At 44.9% G+C, this 20,521-nt stretch overlaps 1 pseudogene; it reads right to left on the bottom strand.

Annotated features, from left to right (window-relative positions):
* Window positions 1–483: 483 nt before the first annotated feature.
* Window positions 484–20,521, bottom strand: part of LOC118896940 — a 34,674-nt pseudogene continuing 14,636 nt past the window's right edge.

The raw sequence follows: 20,521 nt of genomic DNA, 5'->3' as shown, positions 1-20,521 counted from the left end.
TAAGACCAGAAAAGAAGCGAACCTCAAGTACTGCTCCTTTCAGTTTCCATTTTAAAAAGCTCAAGTTTTATAACTGTTATTGATGATTTCCAGAAATTTGATTTATTTTTTAAGAATTCTGTATTTACAGGTGCTTGGTGTGCTGTTCTTCATGAATGCAGTGTTCTATTCACAGTCCAAATCATTTACAGCCATTAGATAGTTGTTGGGTATTTTTAAATAAATGGTTATCTATTTCTCAACTGCCTCTCGAATTAGAAACTGTAATTACATGAGTCTCAAAGCCTGGCTCTTTATGTTTTATTAATTATTTTTGTTGGTCTCCATCACAGATGGAATTTTTCACTTGTAATTCCCGAGAACTAAATCCATTCATATGGAATTCAGAGCAGTGAAAATAAATTTCACACCGTAGAGTAGGAAATGATAACGACAGCAATAAAAAGGAGCAGGAGGGATCTGGGGACAGCCAACAGGACCAGTTCAGTTCTCAACTGGTGTTGGGTTTTGCAAAGGTTGGCTCATTATAACCTGTACAACATAGTCCTTTGCGATCTTCAGGTCTTGCAACTTCATTTTGTCAGTGAGAGGTCTGCCAGAAAAGAACCACCGCTGACTACCCGGTTCCACTCCTTCTGCTTGCACGTACCCGCCTCTTCATGGGGTACAGTGTGTCTGTGCCGTGGACCACAGGGTTGAGTCCCTGCTGGTGGAACGGCGCAGACGGAGCTGAGATTCATACCCAGAATTGGGTGGTGGCTCAGGAATATCCCGAGTCTCTATGTTGCTCTTTACCTCTATCATGTTGATTGGTGGTGCCACGCATTAGACTGGAAGCTGATGCCTAGTCCCTAGTTCATCGTAGCACTCTGTAAGCGCACCGTGTGGTAACGTTATGTTCGCACCGTCAGTGATTGCCTGCGCCAGGTCATGATCGTTGCTTTCAAAAGCACGTGCTGCAGCCTTCAAGGCATCCCAAATCTCTTCACAGCCTTCAAAAGCCGGTGCAGTATCCCAAAATTCATCTCTCTTGCTGAGCAGTTGTCTATCTGTCATGGGATAATAATCGCTTTTCCATTTGGGTTTCTCCTTTTTCAAAGGCTGGTCACGACCTGAAGCAACTCAGCCCCAGGGCCGCCCGCCCGACAGGCCTGGCCCCCGCGCCGCCCTCGCCTCCGGCTAGGCCCCGCCAGACCAGGGCTGGCCCATCGCCGGCGGGTCGCAGCGCCCGCTTCACCCCCTCACAGCCCAGCACACCCGCGTCCAGGCGAGTCCAGCCCCGTCGCAGCCTGTCCGCCAGGCCCCACCGGCCCCCGCCCCTACGCTGCTATTTTTAAATTAGGTTTCATATTTTATGTTCTTCTAATGACTAATTTTTTCATTCATAATAACAGGACCCACACTAATCTGGAATATAGAAATATATAAACATACCATTCTGTATTATATCTCTTTCACACTTATCTTGTTGATATAGATGCGTCCCATCTCTGTTCATTATTATATCCTCAATATATACCGCCACTAGGCACATAATAGGGGAAAAAATGAATACATTAAAGTATCTGTATCAATTTCCCAATAGAAAATCCTACCCACGTAAGCAAATTAGTTGATTTTTTTTTTTTTTTCACACACAGGACAGCAGATCAGGATTTAAACTGCCATTAGAGTTTTTTGCCTAGATCGTAGTCTTTAGTTGGAAGGGACCTTAGAAATCATAAGGTCCAACTTCCAACCCAGTGCAAAAATCCTTCAGAACCATCTTTTATAAGCCTCGGCTTGAATGATTTCAGTAACAGGCCTTACTACTCTGTAAGGCCTTCCATGTCATTTTGAAATCGGCCAACAACCAAAATGATCAAGGAAATTAACACTCCCCAAAAGTCTTCCTAAAGGAACTGCTGACATCTTCATTTTAGCCCTGTGAGATCCATGTCAGACGTACAGAAGATAATAAGTTTGTGTTGCTTAAGCCCCTAAATTTAGGGTAATTTGTTAGAGCAGCAATAGAAGACTAATATATTCAGCCTCACACTTGCACATCTGCAAAGTGTAAGCAATGAACAAGTGAGTAATGGAAAATGGCCCAAGGAGTCCATTAGGGACCAGAAACGTTTCAGAGAGCTGGCCAGTTGCCATGGAACAGACAGCTGAGGTGGCTGGGATAGGTTGGAGGTACTGAGATTAATAAAAGCAATCAGTCCCTGGTGCCCTCCTTCCAATTTTATTCTTCATTTATTTTCACCATTATTTTCCAGTTTTCTTTTTATTCCCATTTCTCCTTTTATCCTCTCTTCCATCCTACTTTCCTCTTTTAAACACTGCTCTTCATTTTTCTCTGCTAATCTAGCATATGTTTTTATCAACCCCACACTCCCACCAGCGTACCCACCCATTTGTCAGAAGGAGATAAGGAGCAGAAGATGAGAGGAGCCTCGGGAGAATGTCGAGATTTTCAGGTGTGCCAAGAACTAAAAAGGTAAGGAACGCAGCTTTACCACCTGGTCTCTGGGTACTCCGGAGCACCACATGCATTCACAAAAGAGCGTTATATACAAATCCATTTATTTAAAAAAAGAAATCAACACAAAACTAAGCAGGCACTCAAAAGTATTTTGAAAATAGCAAAAGGTTTTTGCTAAGGTACTGATTAGTAACTATCTTCTATTTTGCTGCTGAAAAATTATGTTGAGCCCTTTTCACTATCTCTTAGCGCAAAACTAAAGGCCCTAAGGGGCTAATGGAAAGTCTTCATCAACTTCAAATAATATTAGGTGAGCTACTGAACAATAATAAATACAATAGAAGCATTTAAACACTTCACATGAAGTGAATCAATGAAGCATGTACAGTTTTATTTTAAGACTTTTTTGGCACCGGATTTGCTAGAAAAGTGTTTGCTGAATACGGGGACTAGATCCATGACTAATATCTATATGCAAGCTTCCGGTTTCCCACAAGTCCTGGTGGCTGCAAGGGCAGACGAAGGGACATTGTTCTCTGGCAACAGGTTGGGCTTTGGTTGAGCCAGTTTAAGGGAACCGTTGGTAAGAATCCTGAGGACAGGGGTAATACCTGTGCCCTTAGCCATCAATATAGTAGATTCCAAATGAACCCTTACCACAAAGCAAGGAGAGATTCCCTTAATGGTAAGCATTTCTGAAAATTCCAAAGATTATGTGGGCCATGTGGCTGCCAGAAATTGGCTTGTTTCTGGAGCCATTGCTGCAGCACTAAAATTGGTCAGCAAATTCAGAGGAGAACAAACTACACCTTTAATCCAGAAGTCCTTTTCTTCCTGTCTTTTGTCCTATCCATTGGTAGGAGTTCTTTGGCAGAGACATGGCATATTTAACTATAAACTTGTTTTAGCTGTCACAGTTTTAGTTGTTTTTCCAGAGCCGAGGGTTATATTCATATTGTTTTTCTTGTCTGTTGATGAAAGTAATTTTAGAAAATGATCTTTCAAGTCTCTGTGACCATTCATTAGCATGAATTAATTCATTCATTTATTCAGTAAACACTCATTTGTCTACCTACTCCTTACCAGGTAGTGAGTAAGACCCTAGGAATTCAAAGAAGAAAATGTCATGATTTATACTCCTGTAAAGTTCACACTCTAGTAAGGAGATAAGCTTTTCAACACATGAGGACCGTAATACTGATGTGTTCAAAGTGTTATTTGAGAACAAATGTGGAAGAAGTTACTTCTGCCACGAAGACTGGGCATTCAGAGAACTTTATAGAGTATGAAAGATCCAATCGATAGGAATTTATTAATCACCTATTAATTGCTGCGGTTATGGCAGGGAGCAAAACAGGCAGTTCTGTTTTAGTTCTATAATCAAAATTTTGAATCTAAAAGGGGGAGGCAGACAATAAATAAGTAAAGACATTAACGGATTAATTTCAGATAGTAATAAGTGTTACAAGACTAAGACTGTCCTGGAGGGAGAGGCTTAAAGGTCTTGGTAAAGAATATGGATTTTGTTCAAAGTGCAAAAGAGTGCCATTGAAGCATTTTAATTTAGTGATTAACACGACCTAATTTTCCTTTTTAAAAAATTATTCTGGTAGCTCTATGAAGATGGATTATGAAAATCAAGAATGCACACAGGGAAACCAATAAAAAAGCAATTGCATTAGTACACGTTAGAGATAATGATGACTAGGACTCAGATGGTAGTTGTAGAGATGGACAGAAAAGGGAAGATTCAGGATGTCTTAAACATTGGATGTGATAGTAGAGGAAAAGGGGACGATGAAAGATGACTCTTAGTTCTTTGGCTATAGCAGTGAGGTGGAGTAGGGGCCACTTCCTAAGGTGGAGAAAACTGGAGGAAGAATACATGCTGAAGGGGAAAATCAAGAGCTCTGTTTTGGACAGGTTAGGTTTAAAGTGACTATTAGTTATCCAAGTGAAGATGTCAAGTAAGCAGTTGGATATAAGTCTAGAGCTCATGTTGAGATTTTGGCCTGAGATAGAAATGTGAGAGTCATCAAGATACAGGTAGGATTTAAAGCCATCAGTTTATATGAGGTCACCTTGGAGAAGACTGGATAGAGAGGAGAAGTTGTGTGGAAGACAAAGGGTCAGAAAAGGAGACTGAGAAGGAGAAGCCAGTGAGATAAGAATATCCAGGGAACGTGTTAGAGAAGCCAGGAGAGAAGTGTTTTATAAAGGAGGGAGTCGTTAAACCAGTCAAATGATGCTTAAAGATAAAATAAGATGATGACGGAGGAAGATCATTTGACTTGACAACGTGGAGGTTATTGAAAAGAACAACTTAAATAGAGTGGGAGGGGGGCCAGCATGGAGTGGATTGAAGAGAAAATGGGGAACTTACATTTCCAGCAGTTGGAAGATTAGGTACTTTCAATGACCCTCCCAATGTAAGCAGTTAAAATGCTGGATTATATATAAAAATCACCTTTGTGTTTGTATTGCTGAACTGGCATGATCTTACCAACAAAAGTCAAAAACAAAGTGAAAGCAAGAAACATTGGCGATAAAGCAGCACCAATACCAGCTTCTGCTCTAAGAGGTTTTTTTGCTGAGCCCTGGAGACAACACCATATTTGGGGGACAAGAGACTAACCCTAAGGTCAACATCAGTTGGAGAATGTAATAGATCTCTGCATAAAGCTGGGACTTCAATGGGTTATACCTTCAATGTAAAGGAGAAAGAAGAAAAGAAAGTCACCCAGAACAGGACATCAAAGAAATTTGAATTCAAATTTAGTATTGGTTGGCAGGAGTATGGTGGAATTTCCTCCTGAGAATGTGTAAAGGCCCTCATTCACATTTTTTGGTCCAAATATACACTGTGTGTGATCTGAACCTTGAGCCAAGAATATAACTCAAAGTGTTCTGGATTGCTTGTTACTTCAGGCAGTTGTCAGAAGCAAATGCACATTTTCTTTAGAGGAAAGCAATTTTAATTTAGGTGCCAAGGAATTTCCACAGAGAAATTTCCAAGGGAAAGGAGCAGTTCATAGTCAAAACTAGCAAAACACACAAAAAAGAACAAGACATCCCAAGTGACAGCCTATTCTCCAAAGGCTTAAGACGTTAGAGTCAACACACAATATAAAATAACAATTTAACATGTTTAAAGAAATTAAAGAAGGTATTGGGTATATAACACGATACTATGAAAAATGACTAGGCAGATATGAAAAAAGGGACCTAGTTGAATTTCTAGCTATGGATGATTTAATAATCAAAATTAGAAACAACAGATTAAGCACAACTGATGAAAGACTACTGAACTAAAATATATGTGGTGATTTTTTTTAACTTTATTTTTTATTTTTAAAATTATTATTTTTGGCCGCGCCGTGCGGCACGCGGGATCTTAGTTCCCCGACCAGGGATGGAACCCGTGCCCCCCTGCATTGGAAGCGCAGAGTCTTAACCACTGGACCGCCAGGGAAGCCCTGTGGTGATTTTTAAATGTCCAGAATTCTTTGATATTCTTCCTTTCAAGAGGTGGAGTTTAATTCTCCTTTCCTTAAGTATAGACCGGACTTAGTGATATGCTTCTAACAAATTGAATAAAGCAGAAGTGAAGGTGTGTGATTTGGGGACTGGGTCCTAAAAGACACTGTGCCTTCCTGCTGCTGCTTTCCCGCCCCCTTAGACCCCTGGCTTGGGGAAGCCAGCTCCTGTGTCACGAGAACACTCTGGCAGCCTGCTGGGAGGCCCTGTGGGGCGGGACAGAGGCCTGCTGAGTGAGCCCTCTTGGAAGCAGCTCGCCGGCCCCGGTCCTGCCCTCATTTGATTACAGCCCCAGGGGCAGCTTGACTGCCACCCTGTGAGAGACACCGAGCGAAAACCACCCAACTAAGTCACTCCTGGATTCCTGACCCCCAGAAACTGTGTGAAGCAATAAATGTTTGTTGCTTTAAGCTGCTAGGTTTTGGGCTAATTTGTTATGCAGCAATAAATAATACAAGATTAATTTGAAGAAATTACCCTAAAGGCAGCACAGAGGAAGAAAGAGATCGAAAATATGAAATGAGATTAATCAACATTCCGGAAAGAATAATGGGAACAAAGAAATATTTGAAGTGTTAATTGCTAGGAAATTTCTAGAATTGTTGAAAGACAATAATCATTAGGTCCATGGAGCCCAGCGAATCCTAAGATGAATACTTTTTTTTTTTTTAACAGCACTTAGACATCTCATAGGAAAACTGATGAATACCAAAGGGGAAAAAATCTTAAAGCAGCCAGAGAGGGGAAAGATCGATCTCAAAGGAATGGCGATTACACTGAAAGCTGATTTCTCTATAGCAATAATGGAAGTCAGAAGCCAGGAATATATCTTAATTTACTGAGAGCAAAATAACTGTAAACCAAGAATTATCAACCAGCAAAACTATCTCTCAAGAATGAGGTTAAAGTAGAAGCTTCTGGGTTGGTGAACACATAGAGATTTGGGGAGAGTTGATCTCGGGTGGTCTCAGCCTGCGGCAGCTTGAAGCAGAATTCCCCTGCCAGAGATTGAAGTCAGGCCGTGGCAGTGAGAGCTCTGAATCCTAGCCACTAGAACACGAGGGCCAGTAACCAGTGACAAGGTCCTGGCCTGTCGGCTTTTTAGAAATGAAATTCCACAAAGAGACGGAAAGTAGTGAAACAAGTGTTTATTAGGAGGAAAAAGAGTACGTGTGAATAGACTCACGTGGGTGGGCTCAGAGAGAGAGTCGCGCCCTCGTGATAGCTTGAATCACTTACATGGGGCATTTCTTCCGGGTTCCCTCTGGCCAATCATCTTGCTTTGCCTGGCTCTGAGCCCACATTTGGTACATCTCAGGGTCCTCCCATGTGTGCACGTGCATCTCTGAGCCAAGATGGATTCTAGTGCAGAGGCCTATGGGTAGGTTGACATCACCTACTGTGGGGTGGCGCCCCCTCCCTTTTTGACCCCCAAGGAGCCTTTCTGCGCATGTGTAGTCAGGAAGTTCTCCTTGACCTCGAGAATGAGAAATATGTGGTCTCTTGATCTCTTATCTGGGCAGGATTCAGCTCCTCCTCCCTCCTGCTGTTGTCTTCATCTTGGAGTATCTCTCCACAGGGGACAGACTCCAACGGCTCAGTCTGGGGCCCATCTGTCTCCTGCCTCAGAGCGGCGTGCTTGGAGGAGCATGGAAGCTCTGCACTGTCTCCCCATACTTTGCCCTGTGCATCTCTTCCATCTGGCTGCTCCTGAGTTATATCTTTTATAAAAAGCCAGGAATCTAGAGGCTACATATGAAGATGGTGGCATCAAATAATGGAAGGAGACACTTGATTTGCATTTCCCTGATGATTAGCGATGTTGAGTATCTTTTCATGTACCTGTTGGCCATTTGAATATCTTCTTTGGAAATATGTCAATTCAGATCCCAGACCAACCAGCACTATAGGATGTGCTCTGCCGCTGCCCAGGTTCTCTGGCCAGGTTTCCCGGATGGGCAGGAACCGAGGCTGTGTATTTGCTTTCCTGCTGAAGTGAGGCGGTAGAATGAGCTGGTGGGGGCCCTTGACTGGAGACTCAAATCAGGCAGAACTGCCAAACAACCGTATTCCCTGGCCAGACAGGACCACAAGCAGAGCCACGGGCTGGGATCTCTGCACCGGCGCACGGCAAGTAGTAATGCGGTCTGCGGAGGTCTGAGTGCTGGATGTTGCAAGCCTGGCTCTCTGTCTCCAGTGGTGGAGCCCAGCCGGTTCCCCAAGTGATCTCTTCGAGGCGAGACCCGAATGGGCCTCCCTGGAAGCGCGTTCCGCGATACTGGGAAAGCTGCGTGTCCACTTTGGGTTCTCTTTTTCCCGCTGGAGAGACTGTAGGCGAGGGACCCTCTTCAGGTAGTGCTGTGCCGGCCTGGGGGAGGGGCAACGTGGTCAGAGTGCAGCCGCTCCTCCTGCCTTCTAATGTGGTCCTTCTCAGTCTCTGTGGTCCAGGGGGGTGCTTCAGCGTCACCCCTACTTTCTGGGATTTTCTCAGTGGTGTCTTGTCTATGGACAGATGCTAATTGATCTTCTTGTGAGGGGGACTGAAGTGGATTGAGCCTGGGGCACAGGTGGCAAGCTCTCGCTGGCCCAGAAAGCTAGGTTGGAGATGGCAGGATCTGCTAGTATTGGAGGGTCTAGTGCGGAGGCGGGGGTGGCGATGGCTGTGGCTCACTGCGGGGATGAGGACACTGGGGACGGTAGTTCTGGGGAGTACTCATTGGTGCGAGCCCTCCTGGAGCCCACCATTTTCTCCCCAAGACCTGGCCCTACCCAACAGCCTGTAGCCCCTCAGAGATTTAGAGACAGTAGGTCCGAGGTAGGGCCCAGGAATCTGAATCTAGAAGCACATATGATTCGGATGCCTGTGGCCTGAGGACCACACTTTGAAAAACACTCCCCCGCATCATGGATTCTTGAATCCCTTAGGCAACAAGTAAATCCCCTTTATCACTGAAGGACAAATAAGCAGGGGATGGTGAGTTGTTCTGAATACTTCCTGAGATTTTCCCCTTCCCTTTGTCCCTGAATTCCTCTCTCTGCAGCAGCTTGCCTGTGCCGTGAGGTGGGCATGTGTGAAGTAGGCAGACACCTGCCAGCCAGCCTAGTGGGAGCAGTGCAGCTCCAGGGAGTGACAGGGCACTTCTGAGTCAGCTTTCCTAATGAGCATCGCTTGTTGACTGACTGGAGGGGAGGAGCTCATTATTCACATTTGGCCCAGAGCCTCCTCTTGTAGGACTGCAAATGAATGGAGGCCATATGGCTCCCACCACGTTCACCTCCATGGAAAAAAGTGGAACAATCATCAAAGCAACACTTTAGTTCACCCTTCTCATTGAAAAGGGTCAGATTAGCTGGAAGGAAGCTCATGAGGCTGTTTGGCACAGACTTTTCACACTTGATCTATTCCTTTCTTCCTCCATCCATTACCCCTGCCCAGCCCACCTTGATCCCTTGAATAGGGACATTGTCTGCCCCAAGTCATCCAAAACAAAGCCTCTGTTCTTTTAAGCAATTCCTGCCTCCAGCCTCCTAGATACTTCGGAAATATAACCCCTAAGAAAACAACGTGAGGTTAAGAATATCATGTCAGTATCCCTATTCCTGTAAAAGGGCTGGCCTAATCCAGAAACTTCATTTCTTATATTATCCCTGCTTCAAACCCCCTACAGTACCTTTTTCTTGGAGCTCTTTATCTCTTGGTAGAACTCTAGAATAAAAATCCTAGAGCCAAAAATATCTATTTGGAGTTAAAAATTAAGTTGGAAGACAAGGTGGAATTTGTGGCTTTCCTGGGTCAGCCCCAGCCAACACTCCAAGGAAAGGGAAGAAGCCTGGGGCAAAGGTCAGCTTTAGACACTTCAGGTTGATGGTTTCAACACAGACAGCCACCTTCTTTAACCGTGAGCCCACTCTATACAGAAGTGCAAAGGGAGGCTCCTCCCCCACCCCAGAAAAGGGAGGTTCCCTTCATTCCTGCCCCCATTTCTGTAGCCCACGGGTGCTGAAAGGGAGGGAAGCCTTAGCTCGTCTTTCTGCAGGCTTTGCTTCTGCTGCCTATCCATGGATGGCATCCAGGACTCCTACTGGCCCCTGGACAGCTTCTGAGCTGACCTTGTATTGAGTCAAAAATGTCCGTTACACCTATGTGAGTCCCTTCACTGGGTCTTGAGGGTGAATAATTTGCTAAGATAACACTGATCAGGAGGGTGGCTCCCTTTTGATGTTACTCTAGAATGACTCCTATCAATAAGTTTTAAGACCACGGTGCTCCCTTTTAACGTGGGGAGTAAGTTTAGATGAGAGAGAAGATGGGATGGGGAGAAGAATGCTCATCTTCCTTTCTTTCCTTGGGGCTCTTTCTACCCATCTCTTCATCTTTCTGCCTTGCTGGATCTTTCTCTTTGCTTTTGCCACTCTGTAGCCCTGTTTAAACCAGGAGTTGGTTTTTTTTTTTTTTTTTTTGGCTGCACCGCTCGGCTTGTGGGATCTTAATTCCCCGACCAGGGATTGCATCCGGGCCACAGCAGTGAAAGCCCAGAATCCTAACCACTAGTTCACCAGGGAACTCCCTTAAACCAGGAGTTCTTAACCTATGGTTCATAGATCCCTTGAATACACAAGAATAAGTCTATTGTATGGGAAAAGGCCCATAGTTTTTCATATTGTCAATGTGGACTGTAATGAGAAAAAACTTAAGATTATTCTAGACTTTTTCTCCCTTTTCCTTTCTCTGACCCTCTCGCTGCCCCCTTAGAATTCTGACTATTGTACTGTTAACACCCTTCCTCCCTGGCCAATGTCTCTCCTGTCCCTTCTCTCATACCTTCTCTCTTTCTCCATCTATCTTTGGTTTATTGCCCCATGCCATCTTTCTTTTTTTTTTTTTTCTGAAAATTGGCCATAATACAAAAGTGAATACTAATAATTGTCACATATTGAACAGTGTTCAGTAAATAAAGGTTTAGTTTCCCTAGTTATGTTCCTAATTTTAAAAGCCACTGAGTTGGATCTTTCATATTTTTCTCTAAAAAGAATTCAGGAGGTGTAGTTGTTGGCTACTTTTTTTTTTTAAGTTCTTTTTTAAAAAATTTTAATTTACTTTTGGCTGCGTTGAGTCTTTGCTGCTGCGCGCGGGCTTTCTCTAGTTGGGGCGAGAGGGGTCTACTCTTCATTGCAGCGCGCAGGCTTCTCATTGCGGTGGCTTCTCTTGTTGCGGAGCATGGGCTCTAGGCGCGCAGGCTTCAGTAGCTGTGGCTTGAGGGCTTTGTTGCTCCGAGGCACGTGGGATCCTCCCGGAACAGGGATTGAACCCGTATCCCCTGCATTGGCAGGCGGACTGCCAACCACTGTGTCACCAGGGAAGACCCTGTTGGCTACTTTTTTGCTCATCTGTGACAGTTAATTTTACCCCCTATGAACCTCCAGCTGTGAATGAGAACGTAGCTTCCTGCCCTTGGTCTAATCAGATGTCGGGAGCACAATCGCTCCCCCTAGTGTCACATTTTTACATTGCATGCTGCGTTAGATGAAGGTACGTCAAAAGGCAAGAAACCTAATAGAATTTGAATCCATGAACAAGATTGGTTTTCAGCACTTGCTGATCTGTCTGAACAGGTGGCTACAGATAGAAGGAGGCAGAGGAAGCAGGGAAGGGTCAGACTCTATGTCATCTGAGCAATACGAGACTCTCCTCAACCATTGGATAGAGCAGATCTTTGATCTTCAATAGTACAGACTGCAATCCCACCTTTAATTGTGAGCCCACATTATACAGAAGTGCAAAGGGAGGTTCCTCCCTCCCCAGAAAAGAGAGGTTCCCTTCATTCCTGCTCCTATTTCTGTAGCCCACGGGTGCTGGAAGGGAGGGAATTCTTAGCTGGTCTTTCTGCAGCCTTTGCTGCCCCTGGACAGCTTCTGAGCTGACCTTGTATTGATGCAAAAATGTCCGTTTTCACCTCTACGAGTCCCTTCCTTGTACCTTCAGAGGTGAATGATTTGCTGAGGAAACACTGCTCAGGAGGGTGGCTCTCTTTTGATGTTGGTCTCTAGGGAAGCATTTTCCCTACTTCGCCTTTAGCAATTGGCAACATGCTGCCTTGACATGCAGAGACTGAGTGATAGCCCAGGTAGCGCACCTCTCATTTGTTTGTCTGAGGCCCATCTTTATGGGTGGATAGGTTTTCCCTGCATTAACACATGTTTTCTCCTCCAATTCTCTGCCCCAAATGCTGTCCCCGTTCCTCCACCCTAAGTCACATCCACCGGCCTTGGGTTTCTCTGAACCTTCCCGTCTGCCCTACATTGCTCCCAGCCTCTCTAATCCACAGACGCTCTTCGCCCCTCACACGTTTCATCCAGCCTCCGTCCCAACCCTCCGCTCCTCTCCCCAGATTGGAGGTCCCAAGTCTACTGACTGCAGTCCGCCCTTCTCTTCTCCCGGCCTCTCCCTCCCACCTTCCCTCTGCCTGGCTCTAACATCTCTCCTCTTGGGTTCTTTCTGGGGTATGAAACTGCTCCTGAGAACTTGGGATTTGGGATCTGTGGTCTAAAAATCCTGGCATAACCCTGACCTTAAGATCCAAGTCACTGGGACTTCCCTGGTGGCGCAGTGGTTGAGAATCTGCCTGCTAATGCAGGGGACATGGGTTCAAGCCCTGGTCCAGGAAGATCCCACATGCCGCGGAGCAACTAAGCCCATGCACCACAACTACTGAGCCCGCGAGCCACAACTACTGAGCCCATGTACCACAACTACTGAAGCCTGTGCGTCTAGAGCCCGTGCTCCGCAACAAGAGAAGCCACTGCACTGAGAAGCCCGCGCACCGCAACGAAGAGTAGCCCCCGCTCGCCACAACTAGAGAAAGCCCGCGTACAGCAACGAAGACCCAACGCAGCCAAAAATAAATAATTAAAAAAGATCCAAGTCGCCTTGGTTTGAATGCCTACTGCAAAGCTAGGGGGAGTCCAGAAGTTTGCCTGCATTTCTGTGATTTCCTGACCCTGATCCCTGCCTCCACCGTTAGTGTAGCTTACGGGTCTCATCCTCACCCCATAAGCACTGTCTGTGTTCTGCGCTATATCTACCCAGAAATGACATTCAGCCTCACCTCCAATCCCACCTAAAACTGATGTACAGGAGGCATCTGTGTGAGGAACAGACTTAACTGAATGTTCAGGAGTAGGTAGTGGTCACAATGCTCCAAGGCAAACAGCTTCAAAATGGCCATCGGAAATTTCTGGTTTTGAGAGCAGATGGGTGGTTGCCAGGGGTGGGAGGAAGATGGGTGAAGGTGGCCGAAGGACACAAACTTGCGGTTATAAGATGAATAATGTCAGCATGGTGACTGTACTTAACGATAGTGTATGTGTATTTTTTTTTTTAAAGATTTATTGATTGATTGATTGATTGATTGTTATTTTGGGTCTTCGTTTCTGTGCTAGGGCTTTCTCTAGTTGCAGCAAGTGGGGGCCACTCTTCACCGCGGTGCGCGGGCCTCTCACTATCGCGGCCTCTCTTGTTGTGGCGCACAGGCTCCAGACGCGCAGGCTCAGTAGTTATGGCTCACGGGCCTAGTTGCTCCGCGGCATGTGGGATCCTCCCAGACCAGGGCTTGAACCCGCGTCCCCTGCATTGGCAGGCAGACTCTCAACCACTGCGCCACCAGGGAAGCCCGTGTATGTGTATTTGAAAGTTGCTAAGAGTAGATCTTAAAAGTTCTCACCACATACACACACACAAAAAGGTAACTCTGTGAGGTGAAGGATGTGCTAACTAACCTTATTGTGGTGATCATTTCACAGTATACACATATGTCACATCATCATGGCAGACACCTTAAACTCCACGTTATATATCAATTATATCTCAGTAAAGCTGGAAAGAAAAAAAATCTGTTGTTAAAAGTCCCTTAGCCAGGTTGCCTGCCAGTGACTCTTGGTCATTTTGTCCCCTCATTGTTCTGGTCTCACGACATCTTCATAGCTCTTTTCACGTCCCTTTCTTCTCTCTCTCCCTCACATGCTTTTTCCCAGTTACCGGTGGGAACTACACACTTATTCTTCTCTATTTGACAGAGTAGTTCAGCATCCTAGCCCACTGTTTTTCAATCTATGTCAAAACCCATTCATGGTAATAGAATCAATACAGAGGGTCACCACCAGGCTTTCTTTGAAATGAAATAGAACAGAAAATATGAATGTGTGCATGGTAAGAATAAATACTGTTTTGTGAAATGTTTCAATCATAATATAAACAATAAGGGTTGTGATTTTTTAATGGATTTTTTAAAAAATTTTATTTATTTATTTATTTTTGGGTGTGTTGGGTCTTCGTTTCTGTGTGAGGGCTTTCTCTAGTTGCGGCGAGCAGGGGACACTCTTCATCGAGATGAGCGGGCCTCTCTTGTTGCGGAGCACAGGCTCCAGACGCGCAGGCTCAGTAGTTGTGGCTCACGGGCCTAGTTGCTCCGTGGCATGTGGGATCTTCCCAGACCAGGGCTCAAACCCGTGTCCCCTGCACTGGCAGGCAGATTTTTTTAAAAAAAGAAAAGAAAAGAAAGTCTGTAAAACACTTTCTGGCCCTAATGGGTGAACTTAGCCCTGGGCCCCCCTTTGCGTGACCAAAACCATCAAAGATCTCAGCAGAATCAAAGGACCTGTCTTTGAACATGACCCACTGTTCCTGAAGGCTGTTTGTAATATGATTTTATTTTATTTACTTGTTTTAATTTAATTTAATTTTTTAAATTTTACTGAAGTATAGTTGATTTACAATGTTGTGTTAATTTCCGTTGTACAGCAAAGTGACTCAGTTATACGTACATATACATATATATATTCTTTTTCATATTCTTCTCCATTATGGTTTATCACAGCATATTGAATACTGTTCCCTGTGCTATACAATAGCACCTTGTTGTTTATCCGTCCTATATATAATAGTTTGCATGTAAGATGATTTTAAAATACACCCTACACAGGACTCACATTTTCCGAAGTAGTGACTGCTCAGCCGGTTTCTGAATATGATTGTCATAATGCAGAACACTTTGGTTGCTACCTCTTTTAGCAACTGGTTTGATGCTGCTGTTTGACTTAGGAACTTTGTGACGTAATTGTTTCATTCAGTAGTGTCCGAATGTAAAATTGTTGTTTGCTGTTGGTTTTGTTCCTATGTCATGTGCAAAATTGACATCCATCCGGGGATGGGAGACGGACGGCGTCCACGGGAGTCTCAGGGACCGAGGGAAGATATGTTTCTGAAGGTGAAAAACAGTGATGGCGTTAGAGGCGGAATCAAAATGCTCCTCCATCAAAGCAGCTGCCCCAAACTCTCACAAACCTAATAACATATGCAGTTACCAAGCGGCGGGGAGGCGGGAACCAAGTCGGCCCTGCCCATATGGGGGCGGTTTATCTTGATTGCAGGCCAAGAAGGAGGAGGAAATGAACTTACCAACTCACCTTTTTTCTTTTTTTGGCTGTGTTGGGTCTTTGTTGCTGTTGCTGCCCGCGGGCTTTCTCTAGTTGCGGCGAGCAGGGGCTACTCTTCGTTGCGGTGCTCGGGTTTCTCATTGCGGTGGCTTCTGTTGTTGCGGCGCACGGGCTCTAGGCTCACGGGCTTCAGTAGTTGTGGCACGTGGGCTCAGTAGTTGTGGCTCATGGGCTCTAGAGTGCAGGCTCAGTAGTTGTGTCCCACAGGCTCAATTGCTCCACAGCATGTGGGATCTTCCCGGACCAGGGCTCGAACCCATGTCCCCTGCATTGGCAGGCGGACTTTCTTAACTACTGTGCCACCAGCAAAGTCCCCACCTTTTTTTAAGGTCTGTGGGATGAGGTGGAGTGGGATGGGAGTGGAAAGGAACCAACATTTACTGAGCACCTACTATATGCCAGCTACTGCTGCTCATTTAACCCTCAAAAAAGCCCTGGGTGGTAGGTATTATCACCCCTAAGATTCAGGAGCTGAGAATCAGGTTAAATGGCATGGGTTTTCCATGTTCCTACCGCGGATTTTCTAAAGGGTCCCTCAATAACTCCTTGCAGAGCTGAGCCAAAGGTGGGTCGAGTTATAGTTGCCCAGACGTCGACCTCTAAAGAGTGCCCATACCTTGCTGGAAATGTAGTGAGGTGGAGAATGCTTTATTTCCAGCACTTTCTCTTGGGGAGAGTAGAGTAAGAAGCGTTAAGAAATAGTCGATGGGCTTCTGGGGGTGGAGTGGAGTTATAACCCCTGGCTCCTAGTCGGCCTTCTGGAGCGCGGAGGAGGCGCTGGCTAACTCAGGGTTCTGGTTTGCCGAGGTGGTGTGCAAGGTTAGAGAGAGCTGAGTGCTTTGGGACCGTGGGGGGAAAGGCGGAGCGGCTGCCCGCAGAGGGCGCCCTTCGCTCCTACCCGGCACCGCAAAGTGTCCGCACCCACCGTGCAGCTCTTGTCGCCCTTCCCAATACCGAGCAGGCAGCTAAAGACGACTGCGGGTTGAAAGGCGAGGCTACTGGTTGGTCCAGCCCTGGCTCCACCTGTGCCTTCCCTGCCTGGCCTCCAGCCGCATCCGTTTCATTTCTCCAGTCTTTTCCTTTCTCCCCACTCTCCACCCTCCATGCACACCCCCTTCCACTCTTTTCTCTGAGGATCATAAGGTAGCAATGAAGCAAATCTCCCGTAACTGCTTTTCCACCGCGAGGCACTTTGTCAATTATCGTGTCTATAAACTGAGGTCATGTAGAAATTCTATGTGACTTCCACTTTGAGTAAATATTTTCGGTCCTTAATAACAATGTTGCTGGAAATTGTTTTCCTCAGGGGAAAACAGCAAGCCCCTCATACTACAATTCCAACAGGCTTTGTTTTTTAACTTTTAGAGTAACAGCTACTTTATTTTTATTTATTTATTTATTTATTTTTGGCTGCGTTGGGTCTTTGCTGTGTGGGCTTTCTTTAGTTGTGGCGAGCAGGGGCTACTCTTGTTGCGGAGCACGGGCTGTAGGCATGCGGGCTTCAGTCGTTGTGGCATGTGCGCTCAGTAGTTGTGGCTCGTGGGCTCTAGAGTGCAGGCTCAGTAGTTGTGGCACACGGGCTTAGTTGCTCTGCGACAAGTGGGATCTTCCCGGACCAGGGCTTGAACCCATGTCCCCTGCATTGGCAGGTGGATTCTTAACCACTGCGCCACCAGGGAAGTCCATGAAAACTACTTTAAAAAGCAGATTTCTATGTGATCATGTACACGTGTGTCTAACAGGAAAGATGTTTCATAAAACAAAATCTAGCCTTTTCCAAATTCCTTTTTAAAATTAAATAATCCGAAATGCTGTAGAAAATTGTTAGATCTTCGAAAAGAAAAGAAAATTGTTAGATCTTTCTCCCACATTATAGAGGAAAGACATGAATGGGAAGATTGGGAAGAGAGAGGGAATCACACAGAGGGATGGGGTAGAAAAAGAAGTAGGGGGCTTCCCTGGTGGCGCAGTGGTTAAGAATCCATCTGCCAAGGCAGGGAACACGGGTTCGAACCCTGATCCGGGAAGATCCCACATGCTGCAGAACAACTAAGCCCGTGTGCCACAACTACTAAGCCTGAGTGCCACAACTACTGAAGCCCACGTGCCTAGAGCCCGTGCTCCACAACAAGAGAATCCACTGCAATGAGAAGCCCGTGCACCACAACTAACACCAGCCCCCACTCATTGCAACTAGAGAAAACTGCACGCAGCACGAAGACCCAATACATCCAAAAATAAATAATAAATAAAATTTTTTTTAAAAAGAAAAAAGTAGGAAGATAAAGAAGACATATGGGAGGAGGGCACAGAGAATGATGTGATGAAAAGGATGAAATAGGTGATGAAGAGGAAAGGGAAAGAAGAGAGGCACGATGGGTCCTGTACCACGTGTCCAGAGTAAATTAAACGGGCAGAAATTAAAGCCCGGGTGTTAGCACTTTGAGTTTTCCTTGACTATGAGGTGGAGCGTGAGGGTGAAATTCGGGGAAAAGAGTCATAGAGAAACTGCTAATTCCACCATCTTTCTCGGGGCATATGCTCATCTTCTCTATCCACAGCTGAGGAAACTGCAGAAGGAAGGTCCAGATCTGTTCCCCTCACAAGGTGTGTATGCTTCCATCTGCCAGGCTGTCTGCTTGCTTTGCACATCTCCCTCACATCATATGCTAACAGCACCCGTCGTATGCCATCCTGGCACAAACACAAGAGGATGCAGCTAAATTAAAATGTGGGGGAGAGGGATAGAGCACAGCTTGTTTTCTGTTCTGAAATTTGTGGTAATTCACGGGTTACTTTATTATTTTTTTATTTTAATATATTTTCTTACTTTTTAATTGAGGTATAACTTATATAGAGTAAATTGCATTAATCAGGACAACTTTTTACATGTATTGGGTTGGCCAAAAAGTTTGTTTGGGTTTTTCCATATCTTACAGATAAACCTGAACAAACTTTTTGGCTAACCCAGTATGTTAGGATTAGGTAACCACAAACCAGATTAAGATATAGGATGTTTCTGGACTCCAGTAGGATCCCCTATGCCCCCTCTGAGTCAGCATCCCCCCAGAGGTAAGGACTTTTCCAGTCTCTATCACTATACATTAGCTTTGTCTGTTTGACGTGTACATATGGAGAGACAGACAGATAGATAGATAGATAGATAGATAGATAGATAGATAGATAGATAGATATTTGTGTGTTTGGCTTCTTTCTCTCATCATCGTCTTTGAGATTTATCCATGTATGGTGTTGTATGTCGCAATAATTCATTCTTTTTCTTTGCTGTGAGTCATTCCACTGTGTGAATATATCACAATTTATCCATTTTGCTGTTGATGGGCATTTAGTTATTTCTAACTTTTGAAGAAAGCTGCTGTGAACATCCTTGTATATGTCTTTGGTAGCCATAGACACTCATGTCCCTGCTGTAAACTCAGGGGTGGGATTACTGAGTCAGAAGGATAACATATCCTTTAGCAAAGCATCTAGCTTTAACAGGTACCGAACCTTGGTTACTTTAATCAAAGTGCTTGAAAAGAGAAGAATCCTCCATGGAGATTTGTATCTGTGGTTTTCAGAAGACCCAGTAAGTCGCCAGAGAGTGAGAAGTAGCGAGGGATGTAAGGAGTAAACTGACAGGAGATTGTAAAAGAAAAGAAACAGAGAAGGGAAGAAAAGCGAGGGAGGAGACGGGGCTCCAGCACGAGGAATGAACTTGGCCATGGGATGTTGAGGTCAAGACAAGTGAGAGTGGCAGAGAGAACACTGTAGCTGTTTTGGGATGGCTCTTCAGCATTGAATATTCTTTGGCTGATCACAAAAGAGAAACAAATGGAAAGGACAAAGCTTTTAAAACAGGTTAAAATCGTTCAGAATGATGTCATTTGCCTGTAAAGACGAGTGAATTCATTTTCCTGAAGACAAAATCAAAAACAAATACCCCTGGAGTCCCATTGCGTGGCTGTCCGGTGGGTGTGATGGGGGTCTTGGTCATGTAGATCAAATCTGACATCCGTGACAGTCACATGACATGAACTGTCAGTATCTTATTTACTGAAAAATGTGTGTTTATGAAAACAGTTTAACTTCATTATTTTAGAGATTGCATCGTAGAACAACTTTAGAAGCACATACGCAAGTAAAATCAGACATTTTCTTCATTAACCTAAAATTTTCATCTATTAACTCTGTTAACTCACTCCTGTCTTAGCAGTTAATCTTCACCCATCAGGATGACTCGGCATCACATGTCGCATATATTGGGGGTGCCTGTTTGGGGAGGTCTCTTCCTCTTTTCTGGGTCACTCGAGCAAAGCACAGCGAAGCCTGGGTTTGTGCTGGGAGGTGAGAAGGTAGCTGTGAATATACGTAAATGCTGTCGGAAGTTTAAGATCCACGCCCTGCCCCTCCCCCACGCCCCCCTCACTCTTCTGAGCCATAAATTGGTTTAGCCACCTGGGTAGGAGTCACACTGCCCTCTCTTATTTCCTTTGTTCATTTCACTCATTTATTGAACACTGTCTCTGTATAAATAACTGTGATCATTGCTAAGAGGAGATTTAAAAAATGAATGACATGATTCTTCTTTCAGGGAACTTATAATCTTCTAGGGTAACTCTAGGTGTAAAAAGTAATTATAAGATAAAATAAAATAAGTAATATAATGGATTTATGTACAAAAGGGTAATAGAGTCTGGGAAAGCCTTTGCTCATCTCAACGGGAGGAGATCACGGAGTTTCTGAGCAGCTGTAGCACCGTAGCTGTGCCTTAAAGATGAAGAAATAGGATTTCAGGAGGTGTGGGATGGGAAGGAGCCGAAGGAAAGGCAAAAGGCATGAAAGTGTGTGGCATGAGGTGAAAATAAGGAAACTTCACATTTGCTTTAAGAAACTGGCTCTTCTTAACAACATCTGAGCCCTGGCTTAAGATAACCTCTCCCTTCCAAAACGCCTCTCATGAAAGAGACCGTAGGACTCACGTAGCAGAGCATTTGTAACAAAATTCATCTGTCTGAAAACAAA

This window comes from Balaenoptera musculus, chromosome 6, assembly GCF_009873245.2.
Source record: "Balaenoptera musculus isolate JJ_BM4_2016_0621 chromosome 6, mBalMus1.pri.v3, whole genome shotgun sequence".
Classification (NCBI taxonomy): Eukaryota; Metazoa; Chordata; class Mammalia; order Artiodactyla; family Balaenopteridae; genus Balaenoptera; species Balaenoptera musculus.
Note: the sequence above shows the minus strand (reverse complement) of the source record. Positions and strands in the feature narration are given on the sequence as shown.